The sequence below is a fragment of the Trachypithecus francoisi genome, unplaced genomic scaffold (genome assembly GCF_009764315.1).
Source record: "Trachypithecus francoisi isolate TF-2019V2 unplaced genomic scaffold, Tfra_2.0 Lachesis_group3, whole genome shotgun sequence".
In the NCBI taxonomy this organism is placed as follows: Eukaryota; Metazoa; Chordata; class Mammalia; order Primates; family Cercopithecidae; genus Trachypithecus; species Trachypithecus francoisi.
In genome coordinates this window covers 125283167-125303108 of record NW_022681468.1, presented here as the reverse complement: position 1 = coordinate 125303108, position 19942 = coordinate 125283167, and the positions used below count along the sequence as shown (strand labels likewise).

Genomic DNA, 19942 nt, shown 5'->3' with positions numbered 1-19942 from the left:
TACACTTATTAGAATAGTGAAAATCCAAAACATTGACAACATCAAATGCTAAGGAAGATATGGAGCAACAGGAACTCTCATTCACTGCTGGTGAGAATGCAAAATGGTATGGCTATTTTGGAAGAAAGTTTGGCAGCTTCTTATGTAACTAAACATACTCTTACCTATGACCCAGGAATCGTATTTCTTGGTATCCACCAAAATGAAATGAAAACTTAAGTCCACACAAAAACCACCACCTAAATGTTTACAGCAGCTTCACTTGTAATTGTCAAAAAATGAAAACACTAAAATTTCCTTCAATAGGTGAATGAATAAACAAATTTGCGGTATAGCTATGCAACGGAATATTGTTCAGTAATAAAAGGAAATGAATTATTCAAAGCTACAAAAAGACATAGAAGAACCTAAAATGCATATTGCTAAGTGAAAGAAATCCATTTGAAAAAGCTAAATACTACATTCCAAATTCATGACATTCTAGAAAAGTCCTAACTATGGAGATGGTAAAAAGATCAATGGTTGCCAGATATTCTGGGTGAGGAGGGGAGCGGGTGAACAGGTGGAACCCAGGGGATTTTTAGAGCAGGAAAACTATTCTGTATGATACTGTAATGGTAGATGCATGTCATTATACATTTGTCCAAATCCATAGAATGTATAATACAAATAGTGTAATACATTCTATCTAATGTAAACTACCGACTTTAGTTTATAATGTGTCAATATTGGTTCATTAACTACTACAAACGTACCACAGTAATGAAAGACGTTAATAATAGGGGAAAACGGGGGTGGAGGAGTGTTAGGGAATATATAGGAACTCTGTACTTTCCACTCCATTTCTCTGTAAACCTAAAACTGTACCTAAAGAATCTAAAAATAAAGCCTGTTAATTAAAATAATAATTCTATCTAAAAAAAGCAACAAGAAACTTAGGAAGCTATATTACAAAACCTGTATTAAAAAAATCTATGCTCAAAACTACAAAATACTGGCCAGGCACGGTGGCTCACGCCTGTAGTCCCAGCACTTTGGGAGGCTGAGGCAGGTGGATCACTTGAGGCCAGGAGTTCAAGACCAGCCTGGGCAATGTGGCGAAACCTTGTCTGTATTTAGTATATACTACTATATTTCATGCACATACATATATACACACACACACCACAGTATATCTAATCTTCAGACTACATTTTAGTAGCATACTAAAGTACTGGGATTTATGAAACATCTTGTAAGCGACTTTTTTTTTTTTTGGAGACGGAGTCTCGCTCTGTTGTCCAGGTTGGAGTGCAGTGGTGCGATCTCGGTTCACTGCGAGCTCCACCTCTCGGGTTCACGCCATTCTCCTGCCTCAGCCTCCCGAATAGCTGGGACTACAGACGTCCGCCACCACGCCTGTCTAATTTTTTGTATTTTTAGTAGAGATGGAGTTTCACCGTGTTAGCCAGGATGGTTTTGATCTTCTGACCTCATGATCCACCTGCCTCAGCCTCCCAAAGTGCTGGGATTACAGGCGTGAGCCACCGCGCCCAGCCTGTCAGCAACTTACGTGGTCAGGGTAAAAAATGTTCTTTGTATTGTACTTGCCAAAAAGGCACAGAAAACACTGTCCACTTAATCTGTAATACTTATTTTTATCTTATTTCTTTATAACATTGATCTCTGGAAATGACTGGATCCTATAACTAAAAAGTAAATTATAAATAAAATTTATGACTTTGGGCTTACATCTTCAGATCCCTTACTTTTATCAGTGAAAACAACTAATCTCAATGTCATAAATTCGTCTATTCTACCTGTTGTACATTTTTTTTTGTAGAGACGAGGTCTCACTATATTGCCCAGGTTGGTCTCAAACTCCTGGGTTCAAGAGATCCTCCAGCTTTGGCTTCCCACAGGGCTGGGATGACAGGCATGAGCTACAATGCCCAGCCCCACTAGTTATATACACATTTTTAGAAGAGCTGTTCATTATTAAAGTAAGGGAGCCAAAGCAAAATACAGTGGCACTTTGATTTTATTTGCCTTCCAGCTCTCTCACTCATTTACTCTCATTGTACTTGTTCTATGATTTCACCAACCTCTGAGGACCCTCAACTCTCTAGTAGCCTCTTCCAGTCTCCCAACTTTCTTTAGAATAAAACAAAATCTTTACATGGCTTGAGGTCATTCCAGATCTGGCACTTGCTTACCTCTTCCACTTAATTTCTGTCAAACTGTTCCCTTACATTTTATGTTAATGAACATCAAACTTACTTCAAGGCTTCCAAAGGGCCCTGGACCTGGATCTCCCTTTATCTCTGCTCTTCATTATGTTAACTTATGCTCATATTTAGTTTTCACCTTAAATATCTGTTTCCCAAAACAAGCAATTACAGTGCCCCTCTTATGTACTCCTTTTAGTAACTCACCACAGCAGTAATCACACTGCACTGTTTGTTTGTTTTGCTTGTTTACTCTTGTTTGTTTACTCTTGTATTAGCTGTGTGAAGGTAAAAACTGTTGTCACATTCACCATTTTATTTGCAGGGCCTAGCATGGTAAGTTCCCAAAGACTTAGTGAATAAAACACACACACACACACACTCACTCACACATAAAAATGAGTTCTCAATCTTGGTTTTCAACCAATGAACAGATCTCATAAGGCTAAAAAAATCCAAACTCCAGACATCATAATTCTTGCCATCATTCTGAGTAGAAAGAAAAAGATAATCACAAGTACCATGACTACAGTACCTGTCACAAGTACCCTGCAAATAAAATGGTGAATGTGACAACCTTCACCAAGCTACTAGAGCTACTACACAAGTAAACAAGCAATTACAATGCATTGTGATTAGTGCTATGGTGAGTTGCTAAAAGGAGTACAAAAGAAGGGCACTGTAATAGCTTGTTTTGGGAAACAGACATTTAAGGTATATCCTGCCCTAATTATGTGCCATGTGTTATCACTGTGATCACTGTGAAAAGGCAACAGTCATTAGAAAACTATAACCCAAATTTTCACCCATTTTAAATGGCATAAGAGAACATCAGAAGATGAAAACTTATAGCCAAGAAACTGATTTTGGCCAGGTGTGGTGGCTCACGCCTATAATCCTAGAACTCTGGGAGGTCAAGATAAGAGAATCGCTTGAGCCCAAGAGTTCAATATCAGCTTGGTCAACATACTGAGACCCCATCTCTACAAACAGACATTTTTTTAAATTAGGAGGGTGGCACATGCCTGTAGTCTCAACTACTTGGGTGGCTGAAGCAGGAAGATCACTTGAGCCCAGGAGGTCAAGGCTGTAGTGAGCTGTGATCACACCACTACCCTCCAGCCTGGGAGACAAACAGACCCTGTCTCTCCCCAAAAAAGAGGTGGGTAGGTTTTGTTTTAGATCCAATTCTAAGTATTCTTATCTGGGTGCTTTCTGGAATTGTCAATAGTCAGCTCCTATTTCATTTTTTCCTGGCGATGAAGAAACAGCCTATTTACATAGGCACAAAGTAGGTGAGAGGTAGAAAAATCAGGCTAGAAATCTGCTATTCTCAGCCTCAATATCAGTTTACTTCCCTCCACTTGATTCACCTTCTCCAACAGGAAAAGAGGCATATGTGAAATGTACTGTATCTTGTACAAGAAAAGAAGATTTAAATAACTGTTTAAAAAAAAAAAGGCCGGGTGTGGTGGCTCATACCTGTAATCCCAGCACTTTGGAAGGTCAAGACAGAAGGATTGCTTGAGCCCAGCAGTTCAAGACCAACCTGGGTGATGTGGTGAGACCATGTCTCTCTAAAAAAAAAAAAAAAAAAAAAAAAAAAAAAAATTCGCTGGGCACAGTGGTGTGTACCTGTAGTCCCAGCTACTTGGGAGGCTGAGGTGAAAGGATCCCTTCAGCCTAGGAGTTCGAGGTTGCAGTGAGCTATGACTGTGTTACTGCCTGGATGACAGAGAAAGACTCTATCTCAAAAAAAAAAGGAAAAGAGGCTGGGCACGGTGGCTCACGCCTGTAATCCCCAGCACTTTGGGAGGCCGAGGCAGGCAGATCACAAGGTCAGAAGATTGAGACCATCCTGGCCAACATGGTGAAACCCCGTCTCTACTAAAAATACAAAAATTAGCTGGGTGTGGTGGTACGTGCCTGTAATCCCAGCTACTCGGGAGGCTGAGGCAGGAGACTTGAGCCCAGGAGGCGGAAGTTGCAGTGAGCAGAGATTGCGCCACTGCACTCCAGCCTGGCAAGAGAGCTAGACTCCATCTCAAAAAAAAAAAAGAGAGAAAAAAGAAAAACATACATATGCATTTTATTTTATTCATTTTTTTTTTTGAGACAGTCTGGCTCTGTTACCCAGGCTGGAGTGCAGTGGCACGATCTCAGCTCTCTGCAACCTCCACCTCCCAGGATTCTCCTGTCTCAGCCTCCCAAGCAGCTGGGATTACAGGCATGCACCACCATGCCCAGCTAATTTTGGTATTTTTAGTAGAGATGGGGTTTCACTGTGTTGGCCAGGTTAGTTGCGAACTCCTGACCTCAGGTGATCCGCCTGCCTCAGCCTTGCAAAGTGCTGGGATTACAGGCGTGAGCCTGTAAAAATGCAGCTTACATATGCATTTTTAAATACTATTTCTACATAAATAAACCTTAAAGAATAATAGCAATTACTGAAGGAGCTTGGATAATTTCCAGGTGTCAAAAAGGAAAAATACAAACCACTACATTTATTCAAAGTGTTCCTAGTTCAATCAACAAATATTTTGTGAAGCCAGGTGTGGTGTCACACACATATATTCCCAGATACTTGGGAGGCTGTGGTGAGAGGCTCACTTGAGCCCACAAATTCGAGGCTGATGTGCACGATGATCAGGCCTGTGAACAGCCACTACATTCCAGCCTGGACAACATAGTGAGAGCCAGTCTTCTTAAAAAATAGTTAAAAAAAAAAAAAAGTCGCTGGGTGTGGTAGCTCATGCCTATAAAAATTAGTCAGGTGTAGTGGTGCATGCATGTAATCCCAGCTACTCGGGTGGCTGAGGCACGAGAATTGCTTAAACCTGGGAGGTGGTGATTGCAATGAGCTGACATCGCACCACTGCACTGCAGTGTGGGCGACAGAGTGAGACCATGCCTCAAAATCTCCTTAAGCTGATAAGCAACTTCAGCAAAGTCCAAGGATACAAAGTCAATGTGCAAAAATCACAAGCATTCCTATATACCAGTAACAGACAAACAAGAGAGCCAAATCATGAGTAAACTCCCATTCACAATTGCTACTAAGAGAATAAAATACCTAGGAATACAACTTATATGGGATGTGAAGGACCTCTTCAAGGAGAACTACAAACCACTGCTGAATGAAATAAGAGAGCACAGAAACAAATGGAAAAACATTCCATGCTCATGGATAGGAAGAATCAATATCGCGAAAATGACCATACTGCCCAAAGTAATTTATACATTCAATGCTATCCCCATCAAGCTACCATTGATTTTCTTCACAGAATTGGAAAAAACTACTTTAAACTTCATATAGAACCAAAAAAGAGTCCGCATAGCCAAGACAATCCTAAGCAAAAAGAACAAAGCTGGAGGCATCAGGCTACCTGACTTCAAACTATACTACAAGGCTACAGTTACCAAAACAGCACGGTACTGGGACCAAAACAGATATATATAGACCAATGGAACAGAACAGTGGCCTCAGAAATAACACCACACATACGATCTTTGACAAAGCTGACACAAACAAGCAATGGGGAAAGGATTCCCTATTTAATAAATGGTGTTGGGAAAAACTGGCTAGCCATATGCAGAAACCTGAAACAGGACCCCTTCCTTACACCTTATACAAAAATTAACTCAAGATGGATTAAAGACTTAAACGTAAGACCTAAAACCATAAAAATCCTAGATAAAAACCTAGTCAATACCATTCAGGACACAGGTATGGGCAAAGACTTCATGTCCAAAAAACCAAAAGCAATGGCAATAAAAGCCAAAATTGGCAAATGGGATCTAATTAAACTAAAGAGTTTCTTTCTGCACATCTAAAGAAACTATCATCAGAGTGAACAGACAACCTACACAACGGGAGAAAAATTTTGCAATCTATCCATCTGACAAAGGGCTAATATCCAGAATCTACAAAGAACTTAAACAAATTTACAAGGAAAAAAACAAACAACCCCATCAAAAAGTGGGCAAAGGATATAAACAGACACTTGTCAAAAGAAGACATTTATGCAGCCAACAAACATATGGAAAAAAGGCTCACCATCAACAGTCATTAGAGAAATGCAAATCAAAACCACAATGAGATACCATCTCACGCCAGTTAGAATGGCGATCATTAAAAAGTCAGGAAACAGATGCTGGAGAGGATGTGGTGAAATAGGAATGCTTTTACACTGTTGGTGGGAGTGTAAATTAGTTCAACCATTGTGGAAGACAATGTGGCAATTCCTCAAGGATCTAGAACTAGAAATACCATTTGACCCAGGAATCCCATTACTGGGTAAATACCCACAGGATTATAAATCATTCTACTATAAACACACATGCACATGTATGTTTACTGCGGCACTATTCACAATAGCAAAGACTTGGAGCCAACCCAAATGTCCATCAATGATAGACTGCATGAAGAAAATGTGGCACATACACACCATGGAATACTATGAGGCCATAAAAAAAAGATGTGTTCATGACCTTTGCAGGGACATGGATGAAGCTGGAAACCATCATTCTCAGCAAACTAACACAAGAACAGAAAATCAAACACCGCATGTTCTCACTCATAAGTGGGAGTTGAACAATGAGAACACATAGACACAGGGAGGGGAATATCACACACTAGGGTCTGCTGCGGGGTGGGGGACTAGGGGAGGGATAGCATTAGGAGAAATACCTAATGTAGGTGAAGGGTTGATGGGTGCAGCAAACTACCATGGCACGTGTATACCTATGTAACAAAACTGCATGTTTTGCACATGTACCCCAGAACTTAAAGTATAGTAATAATAATAATAATTTTTAAAACGTAAGAAAAAAATCTCAAAGTAGTTGTTTCCTGCTGGAAGCCAAAAAAAAAAAAGAAAAAGAAAAAGAAAAAACTCAAAAACCAAGAACATTTTTTGTTTTAATCTTAAAAATAAAAGTAAGAAGGTTGTAGGTATATGGCAAAAAAAAATTTTTTTTTAATAAATAACTATTCAGTGAGTGCCTCCTATGTGACTAAAACTGGGTTATTCCACCGAGGATGTAACAGTGAACTTGACATATATAGCTCCTCTGCTCACAGAACTTCTAGTGTAGACAGGGCCTCACCAACACATGAATAAAAAAACCACAAATCAGGACCATGCTACATATCAAAGATCTGCTAAACTAAGGATTACAGTGAAATCAAAGAGGAAAGTTTTACTTTATTCATATTTAGAGATGTGTTCTTGCTATGTAGTCCAGGCTGGAGTGCAGTGGCTCTTCACAGGTGCGATCACAGTGCAATGGTGCGATCACAGTGCAATGCATCCTTGAACGCATGGGTTCAAGAGATTCTCCCACCTCAGCCTCCTGAGAAACTGGGATTACAGGCACGTGTCACCATGCACAGCATGGAAGAGTTTTAGACAGAGGGGTGAGAAGCCTTTTATTAGAAGACACATTTATTTAAAAATTTTTTTTAAATTGTATGTTGACAATTTATAATTATATAAATGTAAGGAGTACAAAGTAATGTTATAATTTATGAATATAATGTATAATTAAATCAAGCTAGTAAACATATCCATTACCTTAAATACTTAACTTTTTTGTGATAAGAATATTTGAAATTTATTCTCTCAGCAATTTAAAAATGTACAAAAACTATCTTCACCACACTGTACAACAGAATTAAAAATATATATATTATATATATCCCTTAGCTGAGATTTTGTACCCTTTAACCATGGTCTCTCCACTTCCTCAACCCTCCAGCCTCTGTATGCTTCTACGAGTTCAATTGTTTTAGATTCCACATATAAGTAAGAACACACGGTGTTTGTCTTTCAGTGCCTGGCTTATTTCACTTAGCATAATAAAATATTCTCCAATTCCATCCAAGTTGCCACAAATGACATAATTCCTTCTTTAAGGCTGAATATGTATATGTGTGTGTGCATGCGTGTGTGTGTACATTTTCTTTATTGATTCATGTGCTGAACACTTAGATTGATTCCGTAACTTGGCTATTGTGAATAATGCTACAATGAACATAAGAAAGCAGACATCTCTTCAACAAATTGATTTCAAATCTTTTGGGTAAATACTCAGAAGTAGGATTGCTGCATCATGTAGTAATTCTATTTTTAAGTTTTTTGACAAACCTCCATACAGTTTTGCATAATAGGAGATACTAACTTACATTCTCACTCTATCAGATGGCAATTATAAAAAAAACTAAAGATAACAAGTATTGGTGTGGATGAGAAGAAAAGGGAATCCTTGTACACTGTTGTGAAAATATAAATTAGAAGCCACACTTAAACAGTGTCTTTGTCAAGAGCTAGGGAACACAGTTTCCAGACAGGGAAGAGCAGTAGCCTATTAAGAAAGGCTTTTGGTGAAAGAAGACCAGCAACACAGGGATTACAATGAGCAAAGTGAAGAGGTAGCAGGAGTCCATTGTTCAGGATTTTATAGGTCGCTGATATTCCAATAAGAAGCCATTTAAGAAGCGAAATGACATTTACGCTTAAAGGGATTTAGCTTTCAAAAAGCATTTACATTTTCTAAATGATTGACTCTAGGTGCTGTGTGACCTATTCAGTGGAGTCAAACTGGAATTACTTGCCTTAGTAAAGGCAATTATTCCTTTTCAAAGAGGACACTGAGACTCAGAGAATTATGTTCACTGACTAGGTCACACTGTCAAACACAGCCAGAGGAGTCCAAAGCCTGAGCCCTCCTCCCTTCTGCCACACCAACCAAATGATCCTGCTTGCCCACTCACTTACCCATTCATCCCAATTGAGCAAAAAGTGCACTGGCCTCACAACTGTCTCCCTAAAACAATCTTTTTTTAAATCTGTGCAGTGATTTTAACATGTCCACAAATTTTTTTCAAAGGAGCTAATTCTCCTTCCCTTGAGTGACTTAAAATTTCTTCTAACACACTGAATGCTCTTCCTCACTTGAATACTATATTTATGCTCCCTTTCTGTGGCAAAATTTCTCCATGGGTCAAATCTGTGTTTTTTAAAAATGGCTTTATTAAGATATAATTCACCTACCATAAAATTTATCTATTTAAAGCACACATTTGGGTTTTTTTGGTTGTTTGTTTTAAGATACAGGGTCTCGCTCTGTCAGCTACGCCCGAGTGCAGGAGCATGATCAGAGCTCACTGCAGCCCTGAACTTCTGGCCTTTAGCAATCCTCCAACCCCAGCCTCTCAAAGCACTGGGATTAAAAACATAAGCCACTGGCACTCAGCTTTGCTTTTTAAAACAAACAAAAAAAAAAAAACAGAAAAAGTTAATGCAGGTTGGGCGCAGTGGCTCACGCATGTAATCCCAACACTTTGGGAGGCCAAGACGAGCTCATCATTTGAGGCCAGGAGTTCAGGAAAGCCTGGAAAACAGGGCAAAACTTGTCTCTATTAAAACTACAAAAATTAGCCAGGCATGGTGGCACACGCCTGTAGTCCCAGCTACTTGGAAGGCTAAGGCAGGAGAATCACTTGAACCCAAGAGGCTGAGGGTGCAGTGAGCTGAGATCATGCCACTGTACTCCAGCCTGGATGAGAGAGCCAGACTCTGTCTGAAAAGAAAAAGAAAAAGAAAAAAAGTTAATATAGCTTGTCTATCATAAAGGGAGGAGACCATTCCTCATATTGTCTTATGCCCAATTTCTGCCTCCAAAGAAAAAAGAAGTAAAAACTCAAAGGCAGAAATGAAATCCACAGGCAGACAGCCCAGCGCTGCGCCCTGGGCCTCGTAGTTAAAAATCAACCCCTGACTTAACTGCTTGTGTTATCTACAGATTCCAGACGTTGTAAGGAAAAGCATCACGAAAATCCCTGTCCTGTTCTGTTCTGATTACCCATGCATGCAGCCCCCAGTCACATACCCCCTGCTTGTTCAATCGATCATGACCCTGTCATACGGACCCCCTTAAGAGTTGTAAGCCCTTAAAAGGGACAGGAATTGCTCACTCGGAGAGCTCGGTTTTTTGAGACCTAAGTCTGCTGATGCTCCTGGCCGAATAAAGCCCTTTGGTGTCTGAGGGGTTTTGTCTGCAGCTCGTACTGCTACATCATAATTCGTACTATTGTTATTATTATGTCACAGCCTTTAGGGACATGGAACTTTTTTTCTGAGACGGAGTCTCACTCTGTCATCCATGCTGGAGTGCAGTGGCGGGATCTAGGCTCACTGCAATCTCCACGTCCCAGGTTCAAGCAATTCTCCTGCCTCAGCCTCCTATGCAGCTGGGATTACAGGTGTGCGCCACCACACCCAGCTAATTTTTGTATTTTTAGTAGAGACAAAGTGTTTCATTCACCATGTTGGCCAGGCTGGTCTCAAACTCCTGACCTCAGGTGATCCACCAGCCTCAGCCTCCCAAAGTGCTGGGATTACAGGCATGAGCCACTATGCCCGACCTAAAGTTTTCCATAGAGTTGTTGTATAGTCTTTATCAGATTAAGTTCCTTTTAAATCCTATTGTGAAGCTTTTCCTATTATGAACTATTAGTGAATATTATCAAAGACTTTTTTTGTATCCATCAAAGTGATAAGGTTTCTCTCTTTATTTTTGTTAATGTGGTGAATTACATTTCATCTGTTTTTACTTGTTGATTTGTTTTGCAACAGGGATTCATTGTGTTGGCCAGGATGGAGTTCAGTGGTGTGATCAAAATTCACTGCAGCTTTGAACTCCTGGGCTCAAGTGATCCTCCCACTTTGGCCTCCCAAGTATAGCTGGGAATACAGGGGCATACCATCACACTCACCTAATTTTTAAATTCTTTTGCAGAGACTTGGTCTTACTATGTCCCCCAGGCTGGTCTCAAACGCCTGGCTTCAAACAATCCTCACACTTTAGTCTCCCGAAGTGCTGGGATTATAGGCATGAGAAACCACATTCAGCCTCATGTCTGTTTTCAAAATAATTTTTCAACTGGGAGATTTCAAACGTGGTCTATCTTTAACCTACAATTAGTGCAATTATTTTTTCTTGAGTTTACCTGGTAAATATGTTTCTCTAGTTGGTTCATTCATTTCACCTGACAAAGATGGACAGGAAGCCAGGGGCTTAAGCAACTGCTATATAGCTGGGAAAAGGATTTCGAGACTGCTGCCAATTTTCTCACCTAATGACCTCACTTCTAAACCTTATCCAACTTAGGTGGGGAGTTCTTCCAGGTAAAACTAAGTCAACTGTGACTTACTTTTAGGAGCTTTTATTAAAGAGGAGGGACATATATATTTATATAAAAATTTTTACAAATAAATTAATCATATATTTTTTATGGCTTTGTTGTTGTGGCCTCAAGACACAACTGAATTACATACCCAACTAACTTTCTTCTTCCTGTGACGTATCAGTAGGAGTTTCTAAACTTTATGTGGTTCTAACAACAGTGTATGGTAAAAAAAAAAAAAAAAAAAAAAAAGCTGCAAATGATTTTCTTTCCATCTGGTATAAATAATACTGTTTCTGAAAGACATTTCTAGAAATTTGTGGCATGAGATTAGGGCAGTCACCTGGTTTTCATCACTCTGAAGTTTTCTTTGTTACTGATGCTTTGGTATTATTGTTTTTTGGTTAATTCATTATATCATATTATTTTGGGAGGGACATAAGTTTGAAGGGCTCCTGGGTATAAACTTGTCCCTTTCCTTCCTTTTTCCTCCCTTCTTTCCTTTCTTTTTCTTTCTTTCATTCATTCTTGACAGGCTCTCACTCTGTTGCCCAGACTGGAGTGCGGTAGTATGCTCTTTTTTTTTTCTTGAGACAGAATTTCGCCCTGTCGCCCAGGCTGGAGTGCAGTGGTGCAATCTCAGCTCACTGCAACCTCCGCCTCCCAGGTTCAAGCAATTCTCCTTCCTCAGCCTCCCAAGTAGTTGGGATTACAGGTGCATGCTACCGCGCCTGGCTAATTTTTGTATTTTTAGTAGAGAGGAGGTTTTTTCACCATGTTGGCCAGGCTGGTCTTGAACTCCTTACCTCAGGTGATCTGCCCATCTCGGCCTCCCAAAGTGGTGGGATTACAGGCGTAAACCACCGTGCCTGGCCAACATGATCTTGGCTCACTGCAACCTCTACTTCCCGGGCTCAAATGATCTCTGGCTCAGCCTCCTGAGTAGCTGGAACTACAGGCACACACCACCACCCTGGCTAAATTTTGTACTTTTTTTTAAGAGACAAGGTTTTGCCATGTTGCCCAGGCTGGTCTTGAACTCCTGGGCTCAAAGTGATCCACCTGCCTCAGCCTCCCAAACTGTTGGAATTACAGGTGTGAGCCACGGCGCCTGACCTAAACTTACATTTATAATATCATCTTTTCCAGAGAACTATTTACTTTGGACAAATGTTTCTAATGAGGTTCAAATTTACTGTGATGCTGGATAAAACCTGGTATCATCCAGAGTCTCACACGTTAGACTTTGAGCTGGTTTCTCACTACTTAATAAAATTTGTCCCATTTGATTTTTTTGTCAAATTACATGTATTACTATTATTAAAATGCATCTACTCTCAAAGGATAACAGACATTCTGAGAATATTCAAAGGAAATATACCTTTTTTTTCCCCAAAAATGCTTTGAGTAGCACTTTTAGAATAAGTAGTTTCTTGAGGTGATTGCTTTATGGAAGCAATACTTGCCTGAATTTTAAATTACTATAAGCTTATTTCAGTTCGTTGAATTTGTTTTGTTTTGAGACAGAGTCTCCCTCTGTTGCCCAGACTGCAGTGGCACGATCTCGTTCACTGCAACCTCCGCCTCCCAGGTTCAAACAATTCTCCTGCCTTAGCCTCCTGAGTAGTTGGGATTACAGGCCCATGCCGCCATGCCCGGCTAATTTTTTTTTTGTATTTTAGTAGAGATGAGGTTTCACCGTGTTGCCCAGGCTGGTCTTAAACTCCTGAGCTCAGGCAATCTGCTATCATGGTTCACCCCCTGTATTCATGTTACAAAAAATACTGCTTGTATAAAATAAATGACTGCCTAAGTAGACCAGGGCTTTTTTTTTTTTTTTTTGAGACAGGGTCTCACTCTGCTACACAGGCTAGAGTGCAGTGATGCCTCAGCCTTCTGGGCTCAAGCAATCCTCCCACTTCAGCCTCCTGAGTAGCTGGTAAAACAAGTGAGCACCATGACATCTGGCTAATTTTTGTTTAGTTTTTGGAGAGACAGAGTCTCACTATGCTTCTCAGGTTGGGCTCAAGCGATCCACACGCTTGGCCTCCCTAAGTGCTGGGATTACAGAGTAAGCCACTGCACCCAGCCCTTTTTCTTATTCTCTAGATAATTCCACCAAAACAGGCACATGTCAAAAAAAAAAAAAACAAATGCATTAATGAAGAGGTTACAATGCTCAGAAGTACCAGATATTGATTCTTTACTGGGAAGGTGTAGAGTAGCAAAGTGAATAGTGGGTGTTCCACCTAACAGGCACAGCTGTTTCTGCTCCTGTTGAATTTTGCCATATAAAAATATGGGGCCGGGCACAGTGGCTCATGCCTGTAATCCCAGCACTTTGGGAGGCCGAGACAGGCGGATCACTTGAGGTCAGGAGTTCAAGACCAGGCTGGCCAACATGGTGAAATCCTGTCTCTACTAAAAATACAAAACTTAGCCAGGCGTGGTGGCAAGTGCCTGTAATCCTAGCTACTTGGGAGGCTGAGGCAGGAGAATCGCTTGAGCCTGGGAGGCGGAGGTTGCAGTGAGCTGAGATCGCATCAGTGCACTCCAGCCTGGGCTACAGAACAAGGCTCTGTCTCAAAAAACAAAAAGAACATGGGTCCCATGCAATGTTGCCAGCTCTGAGTTTTCAGAAGTTGCTTAACACTGAAATTTTAATAAAATCTCCCAGTTTTTATACATTGGCAATTAATTTTTTAAAATTTTTAAACACTGTCCACACCACCAGTTTGTAACCTCTGGTCTCAAGTTCTTAAAGTGAAATATGACTTTTAAAATCTTCAGTGTAAGTGATCTACATTGCCAAAAACAAGGGTGGGAATTCACAAAACACAAAGGAAAATACCCTGTTTATGATAAAAAGTATCTTGTTCACCCTATAATACAAATTTGTAATATAAAAGCAAGAGTATGAGATATTTATAATGCTCTCTATAGAGAAATTCAGAATAGTATGATTAGTATTGGTAATGAGATAAGTCTGATTCATTTCTGTTTCTTATTCAAGAGAAAAATTCCAATTTTTCAATTTCATATACAAAAAAATAACAATGTAATGTATTATTTAAGGAAATGAGCATCACACAAAATAACAGCTTATTCTCCACTGAAATAATAAAAGCATTTTTTTTTTTTTTTGGAGACAGGGACTTGCTCTGTTGCCCAGGCTGGAATGCAGCAGTGCAATCATGGCTCAATGGAGCTTCAACCTCCTGGGCTCAAGCAATCCTCCCGCCTCAGTTTTCCCCGCAGCTGGAACCACAGTCACACACCACCATGCCCAGCTAATTTTTCTGTTTTTTGGTGGGGGAAGAGACTAGGTTGTGCTATGTTGCCCAAGCTGGTTTCAAACTCTTGGGCTCAAGCGAACCTCCTGCCTCAGCCTCCCAAAGGGCTGGGATTATAGGCACAAGCCATTGCACCCAGCATAATTAAAGCATTTCTATGACAGATAGTTTTATAATATAAAGAGAAATGGCCATAATATACCATGCACAAAATTAATAAAAATGTATGGGCTGTTCGCTAATATGAAGACAGCTGCTTCTGATATTGTACTAAATTAAGGCCATGAACACGCTAAGTTTAAAAGTGTCTGGTCAAAGACCTAACACCAGTATTAATAAAGTTTTCTAATTATGAAATGGCCATATTGTTAAATTTTCCTTGAGCAATACTTTCCTCCACCTAATGAAAGCAGAGAAGAATGGAGGGAGTTAGAGTTATGATTTTGGACATAAAGCCTGAATTATTTTTCTTTTTTTTTTTTTTTTTTTTTTTTGAGACGGAGTCTCGCTCTGTCACCCAGGCTGGAGTGCAATGGCCGGATCTCAGCTCACTGCAAGCTCCGCCTCCCGGGTTCACGCCATTCTCCTGCCTCAGCCTCCCAGGTAGCTGGGACTACAGGCGCCGCCACCTCGCCCGGCTAGTTTTTTGTATTTTTTAGTAGAGACGGGGTTTCACCGTGTTAGCCAGGATGGTCTCGATCTCCTGACCTCGCGATCCGCCCGTCTCGGCCTCCCAAAGTGCTAGGATTACAGGCTTGAGCCACCGCGCCCGGCCGCCTGAATTATTTTTCTGTAGTTCCCACTAAGCTACTGATAAACCACAGAAGGCAGTAACAAACCTCACAAGAGTGCCTGGTAGGCTCTAATTGGATCTTATCTAACATTTTACTGTATTTTTTTTCTTAAATATCTTTTGCCTTCTGAAATCAATATTCTGTAATATGTAATATCCTCCTCTCATGGAACATAAAGTCTTATTATAACTTGAATCCTCCCATATTCATTTCTCTTTCCTAGTTTTGTGCATGAAATACCCACAAAGCAATTTGGTTATTTCTCCCAAATCTGTTCAACAGCTAAACCTTTTTCCCTTCAAGCACATACTATACTCTTAATTGGTACATACAAAACAAGTTTTGTTTTCTTTCTCTCTCTCTCTCTCTTTTTTTTTTAATACAGACAAGTCTTACTACATTGCCCAGGCTGGTCTCGAACTCCTGGGCTCAAGCAATCCTCCTGCCTTGACTTCCCAAAGTGCTGGTATTACCAGTGCGAGCTGCCATGTCTGGCCCAAAGCAAGTTTTTAATCTCATTTGGTACGGGCCAGGCACAGAGGCTCATGCCTGTAATCCCGGCACTTTGGGAGGCCAAGATGGGTGGATCCCTTGAGCCCAGTAGTTCAAGACCAGCCAGGGCAACATGGCGAAACACTGTCTCTAGCAAAAAAATAAATTAATTAAACAATACAAAAATTAGCCAGACATGGTAGTGTGCATTATAGTCCCAGCTACTCAGGAGGCTGAAGTGGGAGGATCACTGAAGCCCAGGAGGCAGAGGCTGGAGTGAGCAGGAGACTGTGCCACTGCATTCCAGCCTGGGTAACAGAGGAGATCCTACCTCAAAAAATAAATAAGTAAAATAAAGTCAGTTTTTATATAATTTAAGATAGAGTTCACTTTAATCATAGCGTTGTAAAATGCATTGCACTTTTACATTCCTCTTGTTTTTTGTTTTTTTTTTCCCTCGCTCTGTTGCCCAGGCTGGAGTGCAGTGGCACAATCATCTCACTGTAGCCTCAAATTCCTGGGCTCAAGCAATCCTCTTGTCTCAGCTTCCTGAGTACCTAGGACCAGAGGCTCACGCCACTATGCTGGGCTGATTTTTCCTTTTTACTTTTTGAAAAATGGAGTCTCAGTATGTTGCCCGGGCTGGTCTTGAACTCCTGGCCTCAAGCGATCCTCCTGCCTTGGCCTCGCAAAGTGCTAGGATTACAAGCGTAAGCTACTACAACCAGCCTCCTCTTGCGTTTGCATGGTATTTACAGGCAACTTGAAAAGCTGTGGTTTAAAATCTGCTATGACATTGAATATAATTACTATTCTTTTATTTAACTTTTGTCCAGTCTCAAAAAAATATTTAATTACTGACTATACTTAAAACATATAAACAATTTCACCCATCCAGTTAAAATCTTTAAAGTTATATATTCTCCCCTCTTTCCTTCAAAAGGCCATTATCCCCTTATCTTCTCACTCTATAGCTATGTGGAAATGCAAAAGGAATACTAGCGTTCTTAACATGAAGCCTCTGTTTTCCCAGCCGATTTTACTGTTCTCTAAAAATAGTTCACTTTAAGACATCTGTCACACTGTAGAACAGTAAAAACTATACCATCTAAATCTTATTGGGCCTTTATGCACCAGGTATACTTTAAATGATTTAAATATATTAATTCATTAAATCCTTCCAGAAGCTACCTTATGGATAGTAATACTGTTACTATAATTCTCACTTCATAGATGAGGAAACCAAGTAAGGTGCGTAACAAAACTAGAAAGCAGTAGAGGCTTTGACACTTTTGTCAAGTGGATACTTGACAGCCTGACTCAAAAGCCCCTGACTTACTCTACTATGTATTTATAAACACTACACTGATTACCCAAACCTATAAATACAGAAGCACACGATTGTCCTATGTGATGGTTAATACTGAGTGTCAACTTGATTGCACTGAAGGATGCAAAGTAATGTTCCTGGGTGTTTCTGTGAGGCTACTGCCAAAGAAGATTACCATTTGAGTCAGTGGCCTGGGAAAGGCAGACCCACCATTAATCTGGATGGCACCATCTAATCAGCTGCCAAAATGACTAGAATAAAGCAGGCAAAAGAAGACAGAGAGAGCAGACTTGCTGAGTCTTCCAGTCTTCATCTATCTCCCGTGCTGGAAGCTTCCTACCCTCGAAGAACATCGGACTCCAAGTTCTTCAGCTTTTGGTCTCTTGGACTTACATCAGTGGTTTGCCAGAGGCTCTCAGGCCTTCAGCCACAGACTGGAGGCTGCACTGTCCGCTTCCCTACTTTCGATGTTTTGGGACTTGGACTGGCTTCCCTGCTCCTCAGGTTGCAGATGGCCTATGGTGAGTCTTCACCTTGTGACTGTGTGAGTCAATTCAGCTTAATGAACTCCCCTTCATATATACATATATTCTATTAGTTCTGTCCTTCTAGAGAACCTAATACACCCTAGGACCACATATTCTTGTTGCCTAATTATAAAGGAACGTCATGAAATTTATTTAATGCTTCTTAAGAGTCACTGCTGACTGTGCAACAAATGCACATATTATCACAAGAAAATTTATTCTTTTAGGGAATAAGTACATTTTCATGTATAAATACATTCAAGTTTTCATCAATAGAATGCTACTAAATTAGCTTGTATTGTACAGTGAAATTATTACCATACAGTCCGGTACTCTGTAATGTGTTAGCAGGGTTACTATTGAACATGTAAAAAGCATCTGAATCATGAGAACTCGATTAATACAGGATTTAATAAATAATTCTTTTGTTGTTTTCAGTATTTGTGATAATCTGGGCAATGGACACTTTTTCCTGTAATCATCCCCTATAGCGACACAGTAATAAAAGTATATTTTAAGGAGAATCGAGCAACATAATTTCAAGTGGTTGTTAGCGTTATTTTACCTTCACTGGGATATAGCTACAATTACATTATCTCACTCATAAGCAGCATAGCAGGCATCCAATTGAATTCTATAAATGTATATGCTCAGCTTTCAGATTCATCTTTTATTATTTTCAGTAAAAACAACTCCAATTTCTATTAATTGGAGAAGGTATAGGTGGTGAGCTTGCCTAAAAACTAATGCACATAACCTGACAGTTAGTACTGCCTTATTCTCATATTATAATGGCTTACTTACTCCATACCAAGAGAAACTCTTAGAGCCCCAGAATCACAAAAGAGTATATAATCATTTCTATAACAAATTTACTAAAACAGCAGAGTAGTAGATTCACAACTACTTTAAATAAAGGTTTTAAAAGTTCCATAATTATAACTACCTTTAACTATTATAACTTTAGGCCTTAAATCACATCTCTAAATTTTTACAGTAATAAGACAAGCATCTTTTAAGTGCCTACTGCATACCAGGCACTATACAAGACACTTCACCTGGACTATCTTAACAACTATCCTATGAAAGAGGTATGATTATCACTTTACATGAAAGAAAAGATTAGAGAGGATAAGTAATTGGCCTAATACTACACAGCTAAGAAATGGCAGATCATGTGAGACTACTATGTACACCTCTATGCACACAAACTAGAAAATCTAGATGAAATGGATACATTCCTGGAAACATACAACCCTCCTCACTTGAATCAGGAAGAAACAGAAATCCTGAGCAGACCAATAATAAGCAATGAGATTGACTCTGTCATTTTTTAAATGCCAACAAATAAAAGCCCAGGGCCAGACAGGTTCACAGCCAAATTCTACCAGACACTCTGAGAAGAACTGGGGTACCAGTCCTACTGAAAGTATTCCAAAAGATTGAGAAAGAGGAAAGCTTCCCTAACTGAAAAAGTATAACAAAAAAAGAAACTAGAGACCAATATCCCTGATGAACATAAATTAAAATACCTCAACAAAATACCAGCAAACTGAGTCCAACAGCACGTCAAAAAGATAATTCACCATGATCAAGTGTGTTTCATCCCAGGGATGGAGAAATGGTTCTACTTACACAAGTCAGTAAGTATGATCCACCACATAAACAGAACTTAAAAAAAATATATATATATATATGTGTGTATATATATATATATGATCATCTCAATAGACACAGAAAAAGCATTCAATAAAATTCAGCATCCTTTTAAAATAAAAACCTCAACAAACTAGGCACAAAAGGAACATACCTTAAAATAATAAAAGCCATGTGACAAACCACAGCCAACATCATACTAAATGGGAAAAGGTGAAAGCATTCCCCCTAAGAACTGGAATAAGAAAAAACTGCCCAGCTTCACCACTTTTATTCAACACAGTATTGGAAGTCCTAAACAGAGCAATCAGACAAGAAGAAATAAAAGGCATCAAAATTGAAAAAGAGGAAATCACACTGTTTGCCAATGATATTGTATACCCAGAAAACTCGAAAGACTCTTCCAAAAGACTCTTAGATTTGATAAATTCAGTAAAGTCTCAGGTTACAAAA

At 39.8% G+C, this 19942-nt stretch overlaps 1 protein-coding gene across 12 annotated transcripts in view; it reads right to left on the bottom strand.

Annotated features, from left to right (window-relative positions):
* The window catches only part of CSNK1G1 (casein kinase 1 gamma 1), a 224238-nt gene that overhangs the window by 153974 nt on the left and 50322 nt on the right, over positions 1-19942 (bottom strand). The window contains exon 1 of one of the 12 annotated variants that reach the window (XM_033189791.1): positions 10186-10271. The exons of 10 other annotated variants lie outside the window; for them this stretch is intronic. The gene's annotated coding sequence lies outside the window, so the exon portion shown is untranslated. Of the gene's footprint in view, positions 1-10100; positions 10272-19942 lie in introns of those variants that run through there. One more of the 12 variants, XM_033189795.1, reaches the window with a different exon arrangement.